At 39.6% G+C, this 18,208-nt stretch overlaps 1 protein-coding gene across 1 annotated transcript in view; it reads left to right on the forward strand.

Annotated features, from left to right (window-relative positions):
* GASK1A (golgi associated kinase 1A) overlaps positions 1–18,208 on the forward strand; it is a 91,592-nt gene that overhangs the window by 37,495 nt on the left and 35,889 nt on the right. The window lies entirely within an intron of this gene.

An 18,208-nucleotide genomic window follows, 5' to 3' on the forward strand; every position in this document is an offset into this window, starting at 1 on the left:
CCACTGATTTAGCTACTAAGATGTCATGGAATCTTTTGGAAGAAAATTCTCATTCATCACAGAAGGTACATAGAGAGATATTTCAGCTACTGAGAAAATTGCAAAGAAAATTGGAATTGGATATCCAATCTCTCCTTGCTCCCATAATAAGTTTCTGGCACTGTTATAGAGAAAACACATAAAAGACTATCTACTGTATGTTCTTATGAACTGCCAATAGTTAATATATAATAATATCTCAAAATATACATGCATGTCTCAACCATAGCAGAAATACAGGGACATAAAGAGCTACATTTATTTACAACAACTGAGTCATTTAGAATTATATTATTAATAATAAAGCTTTCCATATATTTTCCAGAGCTTCTGTTTATAGTCACAGTAATAATAGCTGATACTAATAGCACTTGTCTGATTGTATGTATTTATATTGTTTGGTAGCTGAGTCTCAAAAGACTCTCGTGAATATGTTATCTCATAGTAACAGTAAACCTAATGATGAAAGGATATAAATTAGTGTAATGTTCTATTTACAACCAACAAAGAAAAAGTTCCTACTGTGATGGATTTTCTTCATTAATAGGGAGACCACCTGAGGAAGAGCTTTTGAGTTCTTGGCTTTCAAATGGTTAGGCAAATAGTTATATCTATATCTATATCTATCTCTCTATCTCCCTATCTCTCTATCTCTCTATCTATCTATCTATCAGCTAACTCAAGATCATTGAACTGGGGATATTTTTTTCTCAGAGAGCTCAACACCTGATCATACACATAATCAAATGGAGATGGGGATACACATGTCACTAATTTTTTATTATTATTTAATTACTAAATAAAATCAGACCACCCATACAAATATGGAGACTTGGAAAAATATTACAAAAACCAGCCCCTCTCTCTTTTAGCCCAACCAAACAGGGTTGTTACCATGGGGATAAGATAAAGGGAGTGAAGGTTTAAAGTATTTGGATCCAAAGTGTCTTTCGCACTTTGGATATGAAAACTACACAAGTTAATAAATCACACTGAAGTTGCCTTGGACTTTTGGAGGAAAAGGAAGATATAAATAAATTAGTAGTCATTTATTTATTCATTAGATTTACATCTACTTTTCATACTGCAGTTCAAGGCAGCATACCGAACATTCTCTTGTATATTTCTCCACAATAAACACCTTATCAACTTGACCACTCAGGGTTTCAATTTAATTTAAAAAATAATATGCCAATATCAATCTAGCAATCTGATCTGAAACACTTGCATGGCAGATAACCTTCCTCCTATATGTGCTCTTTTTTCTATTTTACAGGTAGCTTATATGTGACAGTATTCCCAAATAATCCTTCATACCGTGTAACACATGATTCACACATTAAAAGTATACTGTCCTCATAGGAAGGAAGCCATGTTTGTTTGCAGTAGCAAAAAAATCAGTAGTCTGATGGAAACTTTTCTGACTAACAATTTTTATCAAAAGACATCAGCTTGTGTAGTGTGTTATGTCCTGAGCCTTGCAAGCGGGCTCGGGGCGTTGCAGGCGGTCCCGGGCAGGTGCAAGCTGCCCGGGACCAGACAGGCTGTCGCCAGTGCTTGTGCGCATGCGCAAGTGCTGGCGCGCGAAAAGTAACACATTGACCCGGGAAAGTCCTATAAAAGGAGGCTGCGAGTTGTGGGCTTTTGCCGCCATATTCCAATGTAAGCTGAACTGAAGAATAAAGGTTTCCTGAGAACTACAACTGCTTCTCGTGTCTTACCATTTCGCGACGGACTCAACACTGGCGACGAGGGTGGGATTGCCTTACATCGGAAAAGAGAAGGTGTAAGCTTACCCGAGTGAGTCCGGAGCGGCAGGAACGGCGTTGACTCGGCAGCTACCCGCCAATCCAGCGTGCATTCGGGGGTAGGCTGGCTGATAAACTCTTCCTGATACGAAATGGCGAAGATTGGAAGGCTTTCGGAATTCGACGTCTCACATCCAGAGAGGTGGGAGTCCTACGCAGCCAGGGTGGAAAACTACCTCAAGGTGAACTAGGTGAGGGAAGAGAGCTTGAAGGCTGCCACCCTGCTGTGCGTTTGCGGTCAAGACGCATTCGAAATCGCAGAGAACCTCGCAGCACCTGTTCCTTTAGAGTCTGTCAGCTACGCAGATCTAAAGAAATTATTGAAGGAGCACTTCCAACCTAAGATGTCCGTCATCGCGTGGTGCCACACCTTCGAGCAGAGGGATCAACAACCCGGAGAATCGGCCAAGGAGTACATCACTGCACTGAGGAAAGCCGCCAAACATTGCGAGTTCAAGGACCTCGAAGAACGATTGAGGGACCGGTTTGTATGCGGGCTAAGGCATCAAGAGTTGCAACAGAGACTTTTCGCCAAGGAGGACTTGTCTTTCCAAGATGCCTTGAGAGAGGTCACCGCAGAAGAAGCAGCGGGCGGCGCCATCAAGAACATGTGGCTGATCAGAAACAGTCCAGATGCTGCATCTGTGCACCAGGAAGAAGTCCAAAGAAACTCCGAGGAGGATCCGGACGAGGAAGTGGACCGTCTCCACCCCACAATGGAAGGAAAACCAAGAGGAAGCTCTTCAGCGCTCCCCAAGTGCATCGGTTGTGGAGGTCGCCACAAGAGAGCCGACTGCAAGTTCCGCTCCGCTATCTGCTGGGCGTGCGGAAAACAAGGACACATTGCAGCTGTGTGCCTGGGCCGTCAGAAGGTACAACCTCAGGAAGAATTGCGCCTGAAAGGTACCAGGGTCCCCAGCCAGAATAGGGTGGGGTTTTGCGCTTCGCGAAGAAGCATCTACAGGACAGGCACACACAAGCCCATTAAGAAAAAGCTGTCACTTAAAGTGAAGCTACAAGGGGTTCCATTAACTATGGAACTGGACACGGGGTCTGCACTTTCGATCATTTCTATGCACACTTTTAGGAAGATCTGTTCCGGTAGTGGAACTCAGGCCAAGCTGAGGCCTTCTGATATTGTGTTAACAGACTTTCAAAACTCCAGAGTGTGTGTTAAGGGGGAGGCCACCCTTAATGTACAGTATAAGGATTTTGAAGGTCCACTAGACATATTAGTAGTAGGGGGTGAACGAACGAGTCTCATAGGACTCGATTGGTTTGAGGCCTTGGGAATACACGTCACAGGGCTCAACAGCCTACAAACACTCGACATACAGGAAGTCTGCAAAGAATTTGCAGATGTTTTCAGCCCCCAGCTGGGCACATTCAAAGGACCTCCTGTGTCCTTAAAGCTAGACCCCATGGTCACTCCCATTAGAATTAAAGCAAGAAGGGTCCCTTTTGCTTTAAAGAGTAAAATTGACACTGAATTGGATAAACTGATCCAACAAGGAATTCTAGAACCAGTTGACTCCAGTCCATGGGAGACCCCCATTGTCACGCCTCTTAAGGCAAATGGGGACATTCGCATCTGTGCTGATTACAAATGCACTCTAAATAAGGCATTGCAGCAACATGCCTATCCTGTTCCTGTGGTCAGTCATATCCTGGCCTCCCTCAAGGGGGGGCGCGTTTTTGCAAAGCTTGACCTAGCTCAAGCATATCAACAGCTGCCTGTTGATGATGACGCTGCTATAGCTCAGACTATTGTGACCCACAGAGGGGCTTTCAAGGTAAAGAGACTTCAATTTGGAGTAAATGTCGCTCCTGGGATTTTCCAAAGCGTAATGGAAAACACACTACGGGGTATACCAGGGGTTTGCCCCTATTTTGATGATGTCTTAATTGCAGGAGACTCCACACACATTCTAGCTGAAAGGCTAAGGGCTGTCCTATTAAGGTTCAGGAAAACGGGACTCAAACTCAAGAAGGACAAATGTAAAATTGGGGTGCCTTCTACTGAGTTTCTGGGGTTCAAAATTGATGCTGCTGGGATTCATCCTGCTGAATCCAAACTAAAAGCCATTATGCAAGCCCCTAGGCCAAAGTCTAAGGCCGAACTACAGGCTTTTCTGGGCCTTCTGAATTTCTACAATTCCTTTCTTCCACACAAGGCTAGTGTAGCTGAGCCTCTTCACAGGCTATTAGATAAACAGGCAGTATGGCAGTGGTCACAAACTCATGAGGCTAGTTTCAATGAGGTCAAGGCCTTGCTCACTTCTAACAGTGTACTTGCTCACTTCAATGAATCCCTTCCTGTGTGCATCGCTTGTGATGCTTCCCCTTATGGGGTGGGTGCTGTACTGAGCCACCTCAGGGCTGATGGAACTCAGGTTCCTGTTGGATATTACTCCAGAACATTGTCTTCAGCTGAGCGCAATTATGCTCAAATAGACAGGGAGGCCTTAGCTGTTGTTGCTGGAATTAAAAAATTCCATGATTTTTTATATGATAGGCATTTCACGGTCTTCACTGACCATAAGCCTTTGTTGGGACTGTTTACCACACGTAAACAAACTCCCCAAATCATCTCCCCCAGGATGCTCAGGTGGTCTATCTTCTTGTCTGCATATGATTCTTCCCTACTTCACAAGCCTGGGAAGGGCCATGCTGATGGCCTCAGTAGATTACCCCTGCCGGTAATAGAGGCTGACCCCGCGCCAGCCATCAATACTCTCTCCATTCAAGCCTTGCCCGAGTCCCCCCTGAGCGCCAGGGATGTAGCCGCTGAATCAGGCACAGATCACACACTTTCACGTGTCCTTTCTTGGGTTTTGTCTGGATGGCCTGAGCACTGTCCTAGTCCTGAGTTTCTGAGTTTCTGGTCTAAAAGGAACGAGTTGTCCACCTCTCAGGGTTGTCTGCTTTGAGGAAGCAGAGTTGTCATTCCCACCTCAATGAGGACTAGGGTCCTAGATTCCCTCCACGAGGGTCATCCTGGCATTGCTCTTGCACTCAGCCACTTGTGGTGGCCAGGTGTAGACAAAGACATAGAAGCTAAGGTGCATGCTTGCCACCTTTGTCAACGCTCACGCCCTGAAATGCACCAAGCTCCTGTGCATAGATGGGAGGAAACACAGTCTCCATGGTCTAGGGTGCACATTGACTACGCTGGGCCCTTTCAGGATCAATTCTTCTTGGTCCTCGTTGACAGCCATTCAAAATGGCTTGAGGTTGTACCTGTCTCTTCCACCACCACTGCAAAGACTATTCAGGTACTGAGGGGGATTTTTGCTGCACACGGGCTCCCAGACGTCATTGTGTCTGATAATGGCCCTCAATTCACCTCCTCCGAATTCCAAGCTTTCTTGCAGGCTAACATGATTCGTCATGCCACCTCTGCACCCTTCCACCCGTCCACCAACGGTATGGCTGAACGCATGGTTCGCATCACCAAAGACGCCTTGAAGAGGCTCACCTACGGGGACTGGCATCACAGGTTGGCTGACTTCCTCCTTTCTTATCGCACCACACCATCCACTTCTACAGGGAGAAGCCCAGCTGAACTTCATTGGGGGCGCAAACTGACTACCAAGCTTGACCGGTTGCATCCGGACAGACTGCCTCCTTCTGTCTCACACCCCAGGGCACCTAGGAAACTACTTGTGGGTGCCCCGGTTTGGACTCGTCATTACGGGCCTGGTCATACATGGGTCCCCGCATCTATATCCAGGGTCACAGGTTCTCTATCCTACGAGGTATCCTTGGACAACGGTCGTGTCCTGCGTCGGCACATTGACCAACTTCGCCCTAGACGGGACCTTCCCGCTGAGACTCCTGGGTCTTTTCCAGGGGGGGAGGGGGAGCCCTTTGGGCAAAGGGAGGGGCATGGAATGATGCCCATTATCAATGGGGAAGCCACAATCAGCCCATCCCAAGATTCCGCAATTGCTCCCAACAGGTAGTCAGGGAGCCCAACTAGAACCCAGGCATCAATGCCTACTCCAGCCAGGGAGTCACCCCGGGGGCATGATCCCGCATCACCCAGTACTCCAGTCAGAGAGAATACCCGGGAGCATCCCAACAATCCATTCCCTGCAAGAGAGCTGGCACACACTCCTCCTAGTTGGCCTGACTTCAACCCTGTCCTTAGAAGGGGGCAAACACACAGGGAGGTGGTCGAGGAACCAAATCCCGCCTACAACACCTCAGGGGACAACTGAGTTTTGGGACAGTACTGAAACCCACAAAGCCCGGACACAGAACGGGATTCAGGGGATAGACAGCCTCCTGACAGGTCTTGGACGGACCTAGGAGGTTCTACAGAAACGCCCAACAGTGACAGTCACTTAGAAGGGCCAGAAAGCCTACAGCTAGGCGGGACAACCAGGTCATACACTGGAAGAAGCCCTGGCCTGACGAGCCCGGTGGGCAAGCAAGCAGGCCAGGCATTGGAGCACAGTCCTTGGGAGTCACCAAGGCATAACAAGGGGAACAGACACACATCACCCCTCAGTCAGGGGGTACCTGTCAGACACCCAGAGCTTAGGAGGTCACAGAGAGCAAGGAAATCTCCTAAGTACTTAGAGGATTACATAACACTATTGGCTAAACAGAGCCGGTAGAAGGGTAGAAACACTGAGGCAATGGAAACAGGGGAACTCCGAACATGGAGGGGAGCAGAGCATTGTACTAAGAGTGGGTTGTGTATTATTTGGCATTGGTCGTAGTTTTAGCCCGGGGGAAAGGGGTGTTATGTCCTGAGCCTTGCAAGCGGGCTCGGGGCATTGCAGGCGGTCCCGGGCAGGTGCAAGCTGCCCGGGACCAAACAGGCTGTCGCCAGGGCTTGTGCGCATGCGCAAGTGCTGGCGCGCAAAAAGTAACACATTGACCCGGGAAAGTCCTATAAAAGGAGGCTGCGAGTTGTGGGCTTTTGCCGCCATATTCCAATGTAAGCTGAACTGAAGAATAAAGGTTTCCTGAGAACTACAACTGCTTCTCGTGTCTTACCATTTCACGACGGACTCAACATAGTGCCCTTCTAAATCTGCACAGACCTACTGTAATTATACAGTCATGCTGTAGCTCTATACCATTCTCTTTTTGAGGTATCCCTTTGGCTAGTGTGGGAATCAGTACTAGACTAGTTCCAGGTGTGATCTGATCCAGCTTGGTTCTTCATTTTCAAGTGGCTGAGTTCACACAACAGTCTAAATTTGATTTTGCCATGAGTCTATTTGCTGAGTTTTCATAATATATTAAACACTAAAATAAGTGAACACAACAAACCACTAGCCAGCCTATACAAGATAGAAACTGAACAAACTTAGAATATAGTCAGCACATCTTTATGTTAGAAACACATTCATGATATATTAGCAATGCTAATGAAGTAGTTGGGAGAAATTAAGTCAAATATTTAAGCCAGTTAAGGCACCAGATTACAAATCATCATAAGTTCTAGTCCTGCCTCAGCCAGAAAAGTGGCTGGCTGACTTTGGGTTACTACCTCTCTCTCAGCCCTAGGAAGAAGGTGGCAAATGCTTTCAAAAATATTGCCAAAAATCCTGCAGGAATCAGGAATCACCAGGAATTAAGGCTAATTTCAAAGGCAGATACATACACCCAGTATTAAACTGAAGGTCCCTGGAATGATTATAGCTTCTGAACTCTTTTCCCATGAAGCGCCCAACCATCTTTACATGGCTTTATATGGCTACAAATCTCAAGATTGAGAGACTTTACTGTTTTGAGTATGAATAGATAAAAATATTATATTATGAGAAAGGCTGCATTAACTCTTTCTCTAGCTCAAGTGATAGTTATTAGAGAGCTCAAAACATTAGGATGAGAAAAAAATCAAGAACATCAAGAAAATAAACTTTAAGAAAATTTTTAAAAAACAAATTAAAGAATAGAAGCCTTGTGTATATAGGAGAAGAAAACATGAGCCAAGACTTGCCATAGCTATAAGTCTTAAAAACCCACCTTCATTCTCACAGTGTTATGAAAATGGGGGGGTCCTTTTGTTTGTGTACTTTTGTGCATGTTTAAGAAGAATCTGGATTTTAGATTTCATGTTTGGTCTTGACAGCTGTCCTTTAAAGCCCTATCATATATTTGTCAAGAGAAATTTAAATACCATCATCTCCTAAAAGCAATTGAATATAGTGAAACTGCAGTGGATCAATGAACCACCCACTCTTCAGACATTTCATATTTCATCCCATTTAATTTTATTATCTCTATATATTTATATTTTCTTCTTCAAGACCTAAGCCATCACAAAGCTATTCAATATCACCAAAGCAATATAAATCCAATTAAAACAAACCCTTCACCTGAAAAAAAAATTCCATGAGCAAAGTTTACATGGAAAAACTGCAGCCTATTTAATTTTTAATAAGAAAGTTGACCGGGCTTTCAAATCACATATTTTGAGGAGTGCCTTACTTCAAGTTTGGAAAAAGTATTATTATAGGTTAAACTATAAAATACCTATCTGGGGGATTCCTAGACATGCAATTGAGGGGATTTCTAAGGGGATGAATTTTGATAAAATTTCGTATAAAGAATTATTAACTTGGTCAGGTTCGGATTGGCATTTAAAATCTTTAGATGTATTAAGGCAAGAAAATATTCTACAGTCATGGTTTCAATATTTACAAATAGTGGACAGGTGGACTGTAGATAAAAAAGAAGGAATAACACTAGAAGATGGAAATCTGATTATTCAGATTAAAGATCAGAGTCAGGCCCGTATAAAAAGAATTTACAATGCTTTAATAGAATTAGACTCTGAAACAGAATTGGTTAAAGACTGTATGATTAAATGGGCTCAGAATATCCAGGATCCGATCCCATTGGACTTATGGGAGACAATTTGGATTAGAAATGTTAAATTTACACAAGCTCAAAATTTGAGGGAAAATTTTTATAAAATGTTTTACAGATGGCATTTAGATCCTAAAAAATTATCTTGTATGTATCCAAATTTACAACCCAAATGTTGGAGATGTGGTAATATGGATGCAACATATTTTCATGTTTGGTGGAATTGTAAAAAGGTAAAGGCTTTTTGGATTATGATTTGGTGGAACATTCAAAAGATTTTTAAAAGGAAGATAAAGTTCACCCCTCAGTTATTCTTATTGGGTATCTTTGTGGATTTAAATGACAAAGAAACTACTTTAATGTTGAATTTATTAACTGCAGCAAGGTTATTAGTAGGCTCCTATTGGAAGAAGGACTCGTTGCCTACTTTAGAAGAATGGATATTTAAAGTTTCTAACTTTGCAGAAATGGCAAAAATTTCTGCTTATTTGAAGGATCATACACAAGAAAGATATATTATTGTATGGAGAAGATGGATAGATTATATTCAGAAAAAATATGGGACTATAAAGTTTCATTTATTTTATGAGTAAATTTTATAGTAATTGTTGTAGAGATTTGTTTATATGACTTAATTTAAGGGGAGTTAAAAGTTAAGTATGATGTTTTTTTCTCTTTTATTTTCTTTTTTTCTTTTTTATTATTGTTAACTTTCTTAATAATAATCCTGTATTCTGCTCTGGGAAGCGAGGGGGGGAGGGTTGAGGGTGGGTGGGTGGGTGGGTGAGTAGATGGGTAATGATAATATAGACATGGTAAACGCTTGGGCATTTCCCCTATGTGTGTGAGAGGGATGAGAGGGGAGGAAGGAGTAGGGATGAAGAGGATGGTTAGAGGAGAAGGGGAGGGGAAGAGAGTAGGAGGGGAGGAGAAAAAGAGGAGGGAAATGGGGAAGGATTAGAGAGGGTGGACGCAGCCTGGGGGGAATGGGCAGGCGGTACCAATGGTTAGGAATTTAATTGTATTTTGTATGAATAAATGGAAAATAAAAACTTTTTTAATAATTAATTGAAAAACTGCAGCCATAAAAGTACTGTACTGAGGGGATAATCTGGAGTTGTTTGAATAGAGATTTGTATACATAGTTACATATCATGAAAAGCTCTCCTGTGCTAGCATCAAAAAGGCCCTCTGTTGTTGCCACCCGTTTTGTCTTGTAAGATGTAAGAGCTATAGTTTTATCCTATCTTTTAAAAATATATACTTTGTCACCTCAAGGAAATTATCATATCTACTACTTTTCTTTATTTTTCCCACAACAACAACCCTGTGAAGTGAATTGAGGTGTGAGAGAGTGAATGACTGGCTCAAAGTCACCTAGCTGACTTTATGCCTAAGGAAGGCCTAGAACCCACAGCACCTTAATCACGACACCCAACTGGCTCTCAAATGTATTCATTCTAGCTCAGGAATGCTGAGGAACCCTTACTTTAGGATTTCATATATCAGCTTTGCAATTCAAAGTCAGGCCGGAACAGAATAATATCAACCTGGAAGAGAGCTACTGGGAAGGCGTAACCAATAGCAGCGGTCCCCAACTTTTCCAGCTTGGCAGTCCAGCAAGGGGGGGAGAGGGGGGATGGTTTCATGTGAGCGGCAAGCGCGTGCAAGCATGTGTGTCAGCTGCTTTTGCGGCTCAGTTCCATATGGCTGTGGCCCAGTAGTGGGCCGTGACTCAGGGATTGAGGACCCTTGGACTAGAGAAATAAAATGTTGGATTGACGAGTATTCAGAAGCTACAACTAGGACAGAATGCAGCAGCATGGACAGTTCTGGAGGCCTCCTGAGTGGCACATGTAACACCACTGTACTGTGCTGAACTGCACTGGTTGTTAGTGTGCTTCCAGGTCCAATTCAATGTGTTGATTATTACCTTTAAAACCCTTTATGGCATGGGTCCAGGGAATCTGAGCAGCTGCCTCAACCTAATGTCCTGCTTGTTCAGCAAAAGAGGCCTACTCTGGATCCCATATGCCAAAGAATTTTGGTTGGTGGGTCCAAGAGAAGAGCCTTTTCTGCTCTTTCCTGTGGCCTTTCTTTGGAATATTCTTTCCCTGGAGGTGGGATCAGCGCCCACTCTCCTGGCCTTCTGGAAGAGCTTTAAACCTGGCTCTCCTGGCTGAGCTGGAACTCTAATAGGGCACTCTATGCTGGGAATGGGTGATTGGATAGAGGGAAGATCCTATCACTATGTTGCCTGTCTCTTTGTTTTTACTCTTTATTGAATTTTTCTACATTTTCATCATTATTTAAAAAGATAATGTTATCATTCCACCAGAATAGCTGCAACAGATGGCATATATATTAAATAAAATAAATAATAAATAAATGTAATTTGGATCAAGTCCAGAGATTTGGTCTGAGGAGTCAAAATATCCTATTTTGATCCAGGGATTCAGCTCTTTCACTTCAGAAACTTAGAATCTTAGCATTTGCAGTTAATTAAAGGCTTATTATTCCAATAATAAATAAATCCATTATTCTCAATCAGAAAACCTGTGGGCCTCAGGGTAATACTGAACTAATACTCCCAACATCTTTTACCCTTAACTATGTTAACCTGAAACTCATAAGGCATGTTCAGGAGACTGGAAACTAAATCTTAAAAAGAGACTGAAAAATAGGCAGCATCTTCTAGGCAGCTTTTCAGATTTCCAGTGTAGTCGGAAACCTATTCTTCTACTTAAAATATATATTTTGTCACATTGTGTTTGTCACATAGTGTTCAGAACTCTTGTCATAAATATTGTCATGAGTTATATTGCATTCAAAGCAGATTTCTCCACCTTGTCTGCAAAACGTATCTGTTCAGATAAAATCTTAATATTTTCCCCCATCTTCTTTTATGACATGTTTATATTTTAGCTAAACATTAATTTGACAGACTGGAATCTTTCTGTCCCTGAATACTTACTCTGTTTTCTTATTACTCGCTTAATGTTAGAATAGCATAATGCCTTTCAAGGTTCATCAGTATTCACTTTCCTCATTTCAGCAATTGGAAAGCTTAAATAACTCAGGCTAATGAGATGCTATTTTGCTGACATTGTGACTTTTTTTTTTGAACTCAGCTCAATACTAATAGTTCCTCACCTTATTCTGTCCTTCTTTTACATTCATTTATGCCTTTAAAAAGATTCTGATAATTTGCATTTAAATACCCATTTAAATATGTATTTGTACATGAATTTTCTCTCAGAATATAGATTTATTCGTTGGTGCATAGTAGCTGGTGAATTCTAATCTGTGTTTCAGGCTAACAGATATGAATCAGATTAAGTCATATTACACCTCCCCTAGCTTGCATTTCCTCAGGTTCCCTATGGCTTTTTCATTTTGTATTGTAATAACAATTTATCCACTATCCACCATTCCTAATAAATATGATCCATTATTTTTTCTTTATCTGTAACTCCCTAGAACTATGAGCTGAATCTGAAAGAAAAAAAAATCTGTGCACATTTGGCTGAAAGAACAATTGTTTTAAAGCAATGCTTGCCTCTTCAAACATGGAACAAACCATGATTAAGTGCATTTAATTCTCTGCCTACCTACATTATATAAGCAATCAGATTTTCTCCCTCAATTTTCTCTATTGTATTGTTTTCCACTCCTGTTTTTAGATTATTAATGATGATGTTCTGATGGCTGCTATCCAGTTGCTTTAGTTGGAAGACACATTAGTGGCTCTACTCACAAGTGCTGATCACAAGCAATGAGACTGAGTGACCAACCCTAAGATTAAAATTTTGTCTTCACAAACATTTCTGTTCTTCAGTCTCTTTTTGAACTTTCAAAAAAAATTACTCAAGTTTTAAAATATCTAATTGTGTTGCTTTTCTTTTTACAATATTCTTTTAGTTTTGTATGGTTAGTTTATTAAAATCACACTGATACTCATCTTCCAGTATCACACCCAATTCTGTTCAATTTGGACTGTCAGACAAAGTAAGGCAGGTCAATACCAATGGTTTGGTAGAGGGATTACTAATGGTCAGGCCACAAGAAGGTACCTTGGACCATTCTGTTCTGGTTAAACTGGGGAGATGTTAAGTGATTGGCTGTTTTCCAAGATGGAAAGATTTTTCTTCCTTCCCCCACCTCTCATTCTTTCAGTATATATATACATACATACATATATACATACATACATACATACATACATACATACATACATATATATATATATATTCCTATCAGAGCTCCTGTTCCTTTTACAAAAATCAATGCACAAATTCTTTTTTTGCTCAACATCTTCTATTTCCTATTGCTGCATGAACAAGATGAAGCAGAGCTAAATGGTGATCCTTCAGAAGTTGTTGAACAATCATTTGTAGAAGCTTTTGTTACTGAACATGCTGGCTGTAGCTAGTGGCAACTGAAATTCAGCACTATATGGAAAGCCACAGGTTTTACACCTTTGAAGCACAGCAACTGTTTTCATATCCCCTCGGTGTTACAAGGTTACATTCTCAGTTTTTTCACCCTTGCAACTAAACTTCCATTATTCCTCGTCACAATGATTCTAGCAATGAAAAATAAGCCCAATTAACCTTGATAAGTTCAGACTGAAAAAAGTTGGGTTGGATTGTTACATTATAGCACGTACCACCTGTAACTGCAGCAGCAAATTGATTTATTTATGAAATTTATAAACTGCTTCTATTTCAAAGATTGTAGGAGGCATATAGAATAATTGAGTAATCTTGGGAAGAGAAATGTGTCAAATCTTTGAAAGACAAAGCAGAAAGAGGACTCTGAACCAGTTACTGGTATTTTTCAGATGACCGATCCTTCTTGAGATGTGCTGTTCTAGGCCTCTATTTTATGCTTGTACCAATGGTAATTCTAAGCTATCAAAGAAGATGAACGCAAAATTATGGGGTGGATAATTTGTATAATAACTATGTGTCTCACACAGATGTGTGCCTGTTGAAAGGTAATATTCAACTAACCAATTTGTAATTTCATTTTGTCAATCACCCAAGGGATACGAAATCATATCTGAAAGCTTTGAACCTTCTAGCAGCTTTAAAAAGCTCATGTTAATAATAATTACGTGCCTGTTTTGAACTTTTTAGGATTACCATTTAAAAAAAAATACCTTTGCCTTTAGTAGTAGTTCAACACCATGGAATTTAAATAGCCTAAGGCTTTCCCAGTTTTTTAGCTGTACTTTCAAGCTGTATTTTCAGATACGGGAACTAAGAATAATAAAACAGCAAGTTAGCAATTCCTACTTTAATTAATTTTTTTTTTATTGAAAATTTTTAAAATTTTACAAAAAAAAAGATTCCCCTCCCCAAACCCTCCCAACCCACCCCAACCCTCCCCCAACCTTCCCAGAGCTGAATACAGGCTTAGTTAAAACTTAAAAGAAAAATTTTTAAACACATGTAAACCATAAACAGTTAATTACAATAATTAAACAAATTATAAAATACTTTAAGACCAATATATAAAAAGCAGAAAAAATTATGATTACAATCATTAGACAAATTATAAAATACTCTAACCCCAATATAAAACTAAGAGAAAAAAATAAATAAAAAATTAAGAGAAGAAAAGAAAAGAAAACCTCTCCAAAAAATTAATAATAAAATTAAACCACCCTTAAAATTTTATAAGCTTTAAGTGTAAATTATTCAAAAAAGCTAAACATTTTCTAATGTCATACTTATATTATATAAAGTTTATCCATCTTTCTTTATAAACACCCTCAAAAACACACATATAAACATTATTTAAATCATTGAAATTCCCTTATACATATTTAAAACAAAATATTCCTTTAAATGCTCCTTAAATATCTAAACTTGCACTACCTATCTAAAATTTTACTTTATTTTACTTTTGAAATAACTTTTATAAAGAGAAAGCACCGGGAAATATTATATGCAGGAAATATGTCTTTGGTTATTCGGGTTTTCTCCCGCGTAAAATTGGAAGTGTCTTGGCGACGTTTCGACGAAGTCTTATTCGTCATCTTCAGGCTGGTGTTTTCGGCTTCGTGCTTGTGCAAGCAAAGTGTGATCAGAGCTGCCCTCTCACTATAAATATTGGTGTGTGTGTGTGGAGTGCTGGCTTAGTTGCTGTAGGTGGGTTGGTTGGCTGTGTTGGAGTTATTGTTTGTGGATTGTTCGGCTGTTTCGTAACGTCCTGAGTAGCTGAGGTGCTGGCTGTGTGAACATTAGTCTTTTGTGTTGTAACAACCTAGGTAATGGGTTGTGTGGTGACATCCTGAGATCTAGTGTAGTGATATCCTGAGTTCTGTGTTGCAATATCCTGGGTGGTAGGCTGTGTTGTAACATCCTGAGCTTTAGCGTTGTAACCTCCTGAGTTCTGTGATGTGATGTCCACAGCAGAAGGCTGTGATGTAACATACCGGGCTTTGGTTTGGCTCCGAGTTTGCGGTCTAGCTCTGTGCTCATGGCGTGTGTCTGTTTGCTTTGTGTCAGGGTCGGAGGGAGGTGCATTTGGCTTCTGGATGGTGGTTACATTTCGTCTGAGGGATGGGTTTGGGCTTGGGTTTGGGTCTGGTGAGGGTGAATGGTGGTGGCATACTGTGTTGGAACTAGATGGTTATTTACATATTATCAGAAAGGAGAGCAAATTTGGGCACAGATCTAGATAGCTGGTTGTTTTATATATCTAAATATGCCCACTTAGTAACAGTTATTCATATTTAAATAGAAATACGGTATATCTCACCCAGAGAGAGAAAACAGTGACCAGATGTCCTGTGAGTTTCTTGCAGTAAGATGCTAATGAAGCAATTAGGAGCATGTAGTCCTTTTAATGTCACTATGTTCCAAATTCTAAGTCAACATGAACAATAATGAAAACTATTGTCATCAGTTTAGGAACATCTGCAGGGTTTCAGAGTCCCTACTCTTTACTAATGATTCATGGGCAGCATCAAGGCCTTGTTCTCTTTATATTCTTTTTTTTTTCGTAAATATATTTATTAAGTTTTTAAAATTTTACAAAAACAAAACAACCCATCCCCAAACCTCCCCAACCCTCCCATTCCCTCCCCCGACCTTCCCAGAGCTGAACATAGGCTTAATTAAAATTTCTTCAAATAATCTAAAAAAAATATAAACCATGAATAAATCTAAATACTGAATACATTAATTAAACAAACTATAAGATAATTAACAATAATATATGTATAAAAAAACATAAATACCAGAAAAATAATACTTGAGAAAAAAAGACTAAAGAAAAAGAAAAAAGAGAAAGATAAAAGAAAGTATATAAAAAAAGAAAAAGAATAAAATCTATAAAATATTTTAAATTTTAAATATAAGTTATTGAAAAACTAAATAGTATTTTTTAATATCCAACTTATATTGTATAAAATCTATCCATTTTTTCCATACGGCAAAATACTTCTCCTGCGATTGATCCTTCAAGAAAGCCGAAATCTTTGCCATTTCCGCCAGATAAGAAACTTTAAAAAACCACTCTTGCAAAGTAGGCAAAGATTCCTTCTTCCAACATTGCCCTACTAACAGCCTTGTGGCTGTAATTAAATTTAACATCAATGTGATCTCTTTAGTATCACAATCAGTAACAATACCTAATAAAAACAATTGTGGGGTAAATTTTACCCTCCTTCTAAAAATTCTTTGAATATTCCACCATATCTTAATCCAAAAGGCTTTTATATTTTTACACGACCACCAAATATGATAATAAGTAGCATCCAAACAACCACATCTCCAACATTTAGGCTGTAAGTCAGGATACATACGAGACATTTTTTGTGGATCAAGGTGCCATCTGTAAAACATTTTATAAAAATTCTCCCTTAAATTCTGGGCTTGTGTAAATTTGACATTCCTCACCCAAATAATTTCCCAGGTATTTAGTAAAACTTGTTCACCAAAATTTTGTGCCCATTTGATCATACAATCTTTAATTAATTCTGCCTCTGAATCCAATTCTACTAGCACCCCATAAATTCTCTTGATATGAGTTCATCTTTGGTCTTTTACTTGTTTAAGAAAATTTTCATCTTCTCTAAGTAAACCCACATTACAATCCAACTTCCATCTATCCACTATTTGTCTATACTGAAACCATGAATATTTAATATTTTCTTGTGCTAGATTTTCCAAAGATTTTAACTGCCAATTTTTACCATCCCATCTAAGTAGTTGTGAATAAGAAACACCATCCATCTTAACTCCTCTCCTTATCCCCTCTATCGCATGCCCAGGTATAGCCCATAATGGAATTTTAAAATCACTTCTATAATATTTCCTCCAAACCCGAAATAAAGAAATCCTTATAATATGAGATTTAAAAACCCTACCAACTTTTTTATTAAAAATTAAATAGGCATGCCATCCAAAAAGTAAATCCCAGCCCTCCAAGAGGAGTATTTCTACATTTGTTAAATTAACCCAATCACTAATTAATGTTAAAACCACCGCATCATAGTACAGTTTCAAATTCGGTACCTTGAGTCCACCTCTCTCACGAATGTCTTGTATTATTTTAAGCTTTACTCTTGGTTTTTTCCCCGCCCAAATAAATTTATTGATACCTTTCTGCCATTCATTTAAATTAACCTCATTCTTTAAGATAGGTATCATTTGAAATAAAAAAAGGAACTTTGGCAGAACATTCATTTTAATCACCGCAATTCTTCCCAAAAGGGATAATTGCAGTTTCTCCCAGTTTTTCAAATCTCTTTGTATCCTGACCCATAACCTTTCATAATTATTTTTGTACAATTTTACATTAGAAACAGATAAAATAACCCCCAAATATTTTACCTTATCAACAACCTCAAAATCTGTCAACTTAACCAAAGTCTGCTTATCCAAATTGGTCATATTTTTGGGTAATATTTTAGTCTTGTTATTATTAATTTTAAAACCCGAAACCCGTCCATATTGGTGTATCAATTGTAATAACTCTACTACGGAATAAGTAGGTTGGGACAGGGTAACCACCAAGTCATCTGCAAAAGCTCTTAATTTATATTCTTTTTTATTAACTTCTATTCCTTTTATTTCCTGTGATTCTCGAATTTTAATCAACAATATTTCCAAAGTTAAAACAAACAGCAGTGGTGACAATGGACATCCCTGTCTAGTCCCCTTTTCTATTGTAAAAACCTCTGATAAACCCCCATTAACAATAAGTTGTGCCATTTGTTTTTGATAAATAACACCCAGAGCTTGTAAAATCTTTTCTCCAAAGTTCATTTTCTCAATTAATCTTAACATAAATTGCCAATTCAATTGATCAAAAGCTTTTTCAGCATCTAGAAATATCAATCCTGCAGGAATTTGATTATTTTTGTCTAGATATTCTAATAAGTTAATAATCTGTCTGACATTATTCTTCATGTACCTTCCAGTTATAAAACCCGTTTGATCCTTATGTATAACCTGATGCAAAACCCTCATAAGCCTATTGGCCAAGATTTTTGCAAAAATCTTATAATC

The sequence above is a fragment of the Crotalus tigris genome, unplaced genomic scaffold, assembly GCF_016545835.1.
Source record: "Crotalus tigris isolate CLP2741 ecotype Arizona unplaced genomic scaffold, ASM1654583v1 scf7180000017666.27876245, whole genome shotgun sequence".
Classification (NCBI taxonomy): Eukaryota; Metazoa; Chordata; class Lepidosauria; order Squamata; family Viperidae; genus Crotalus; species Crotalus tigris.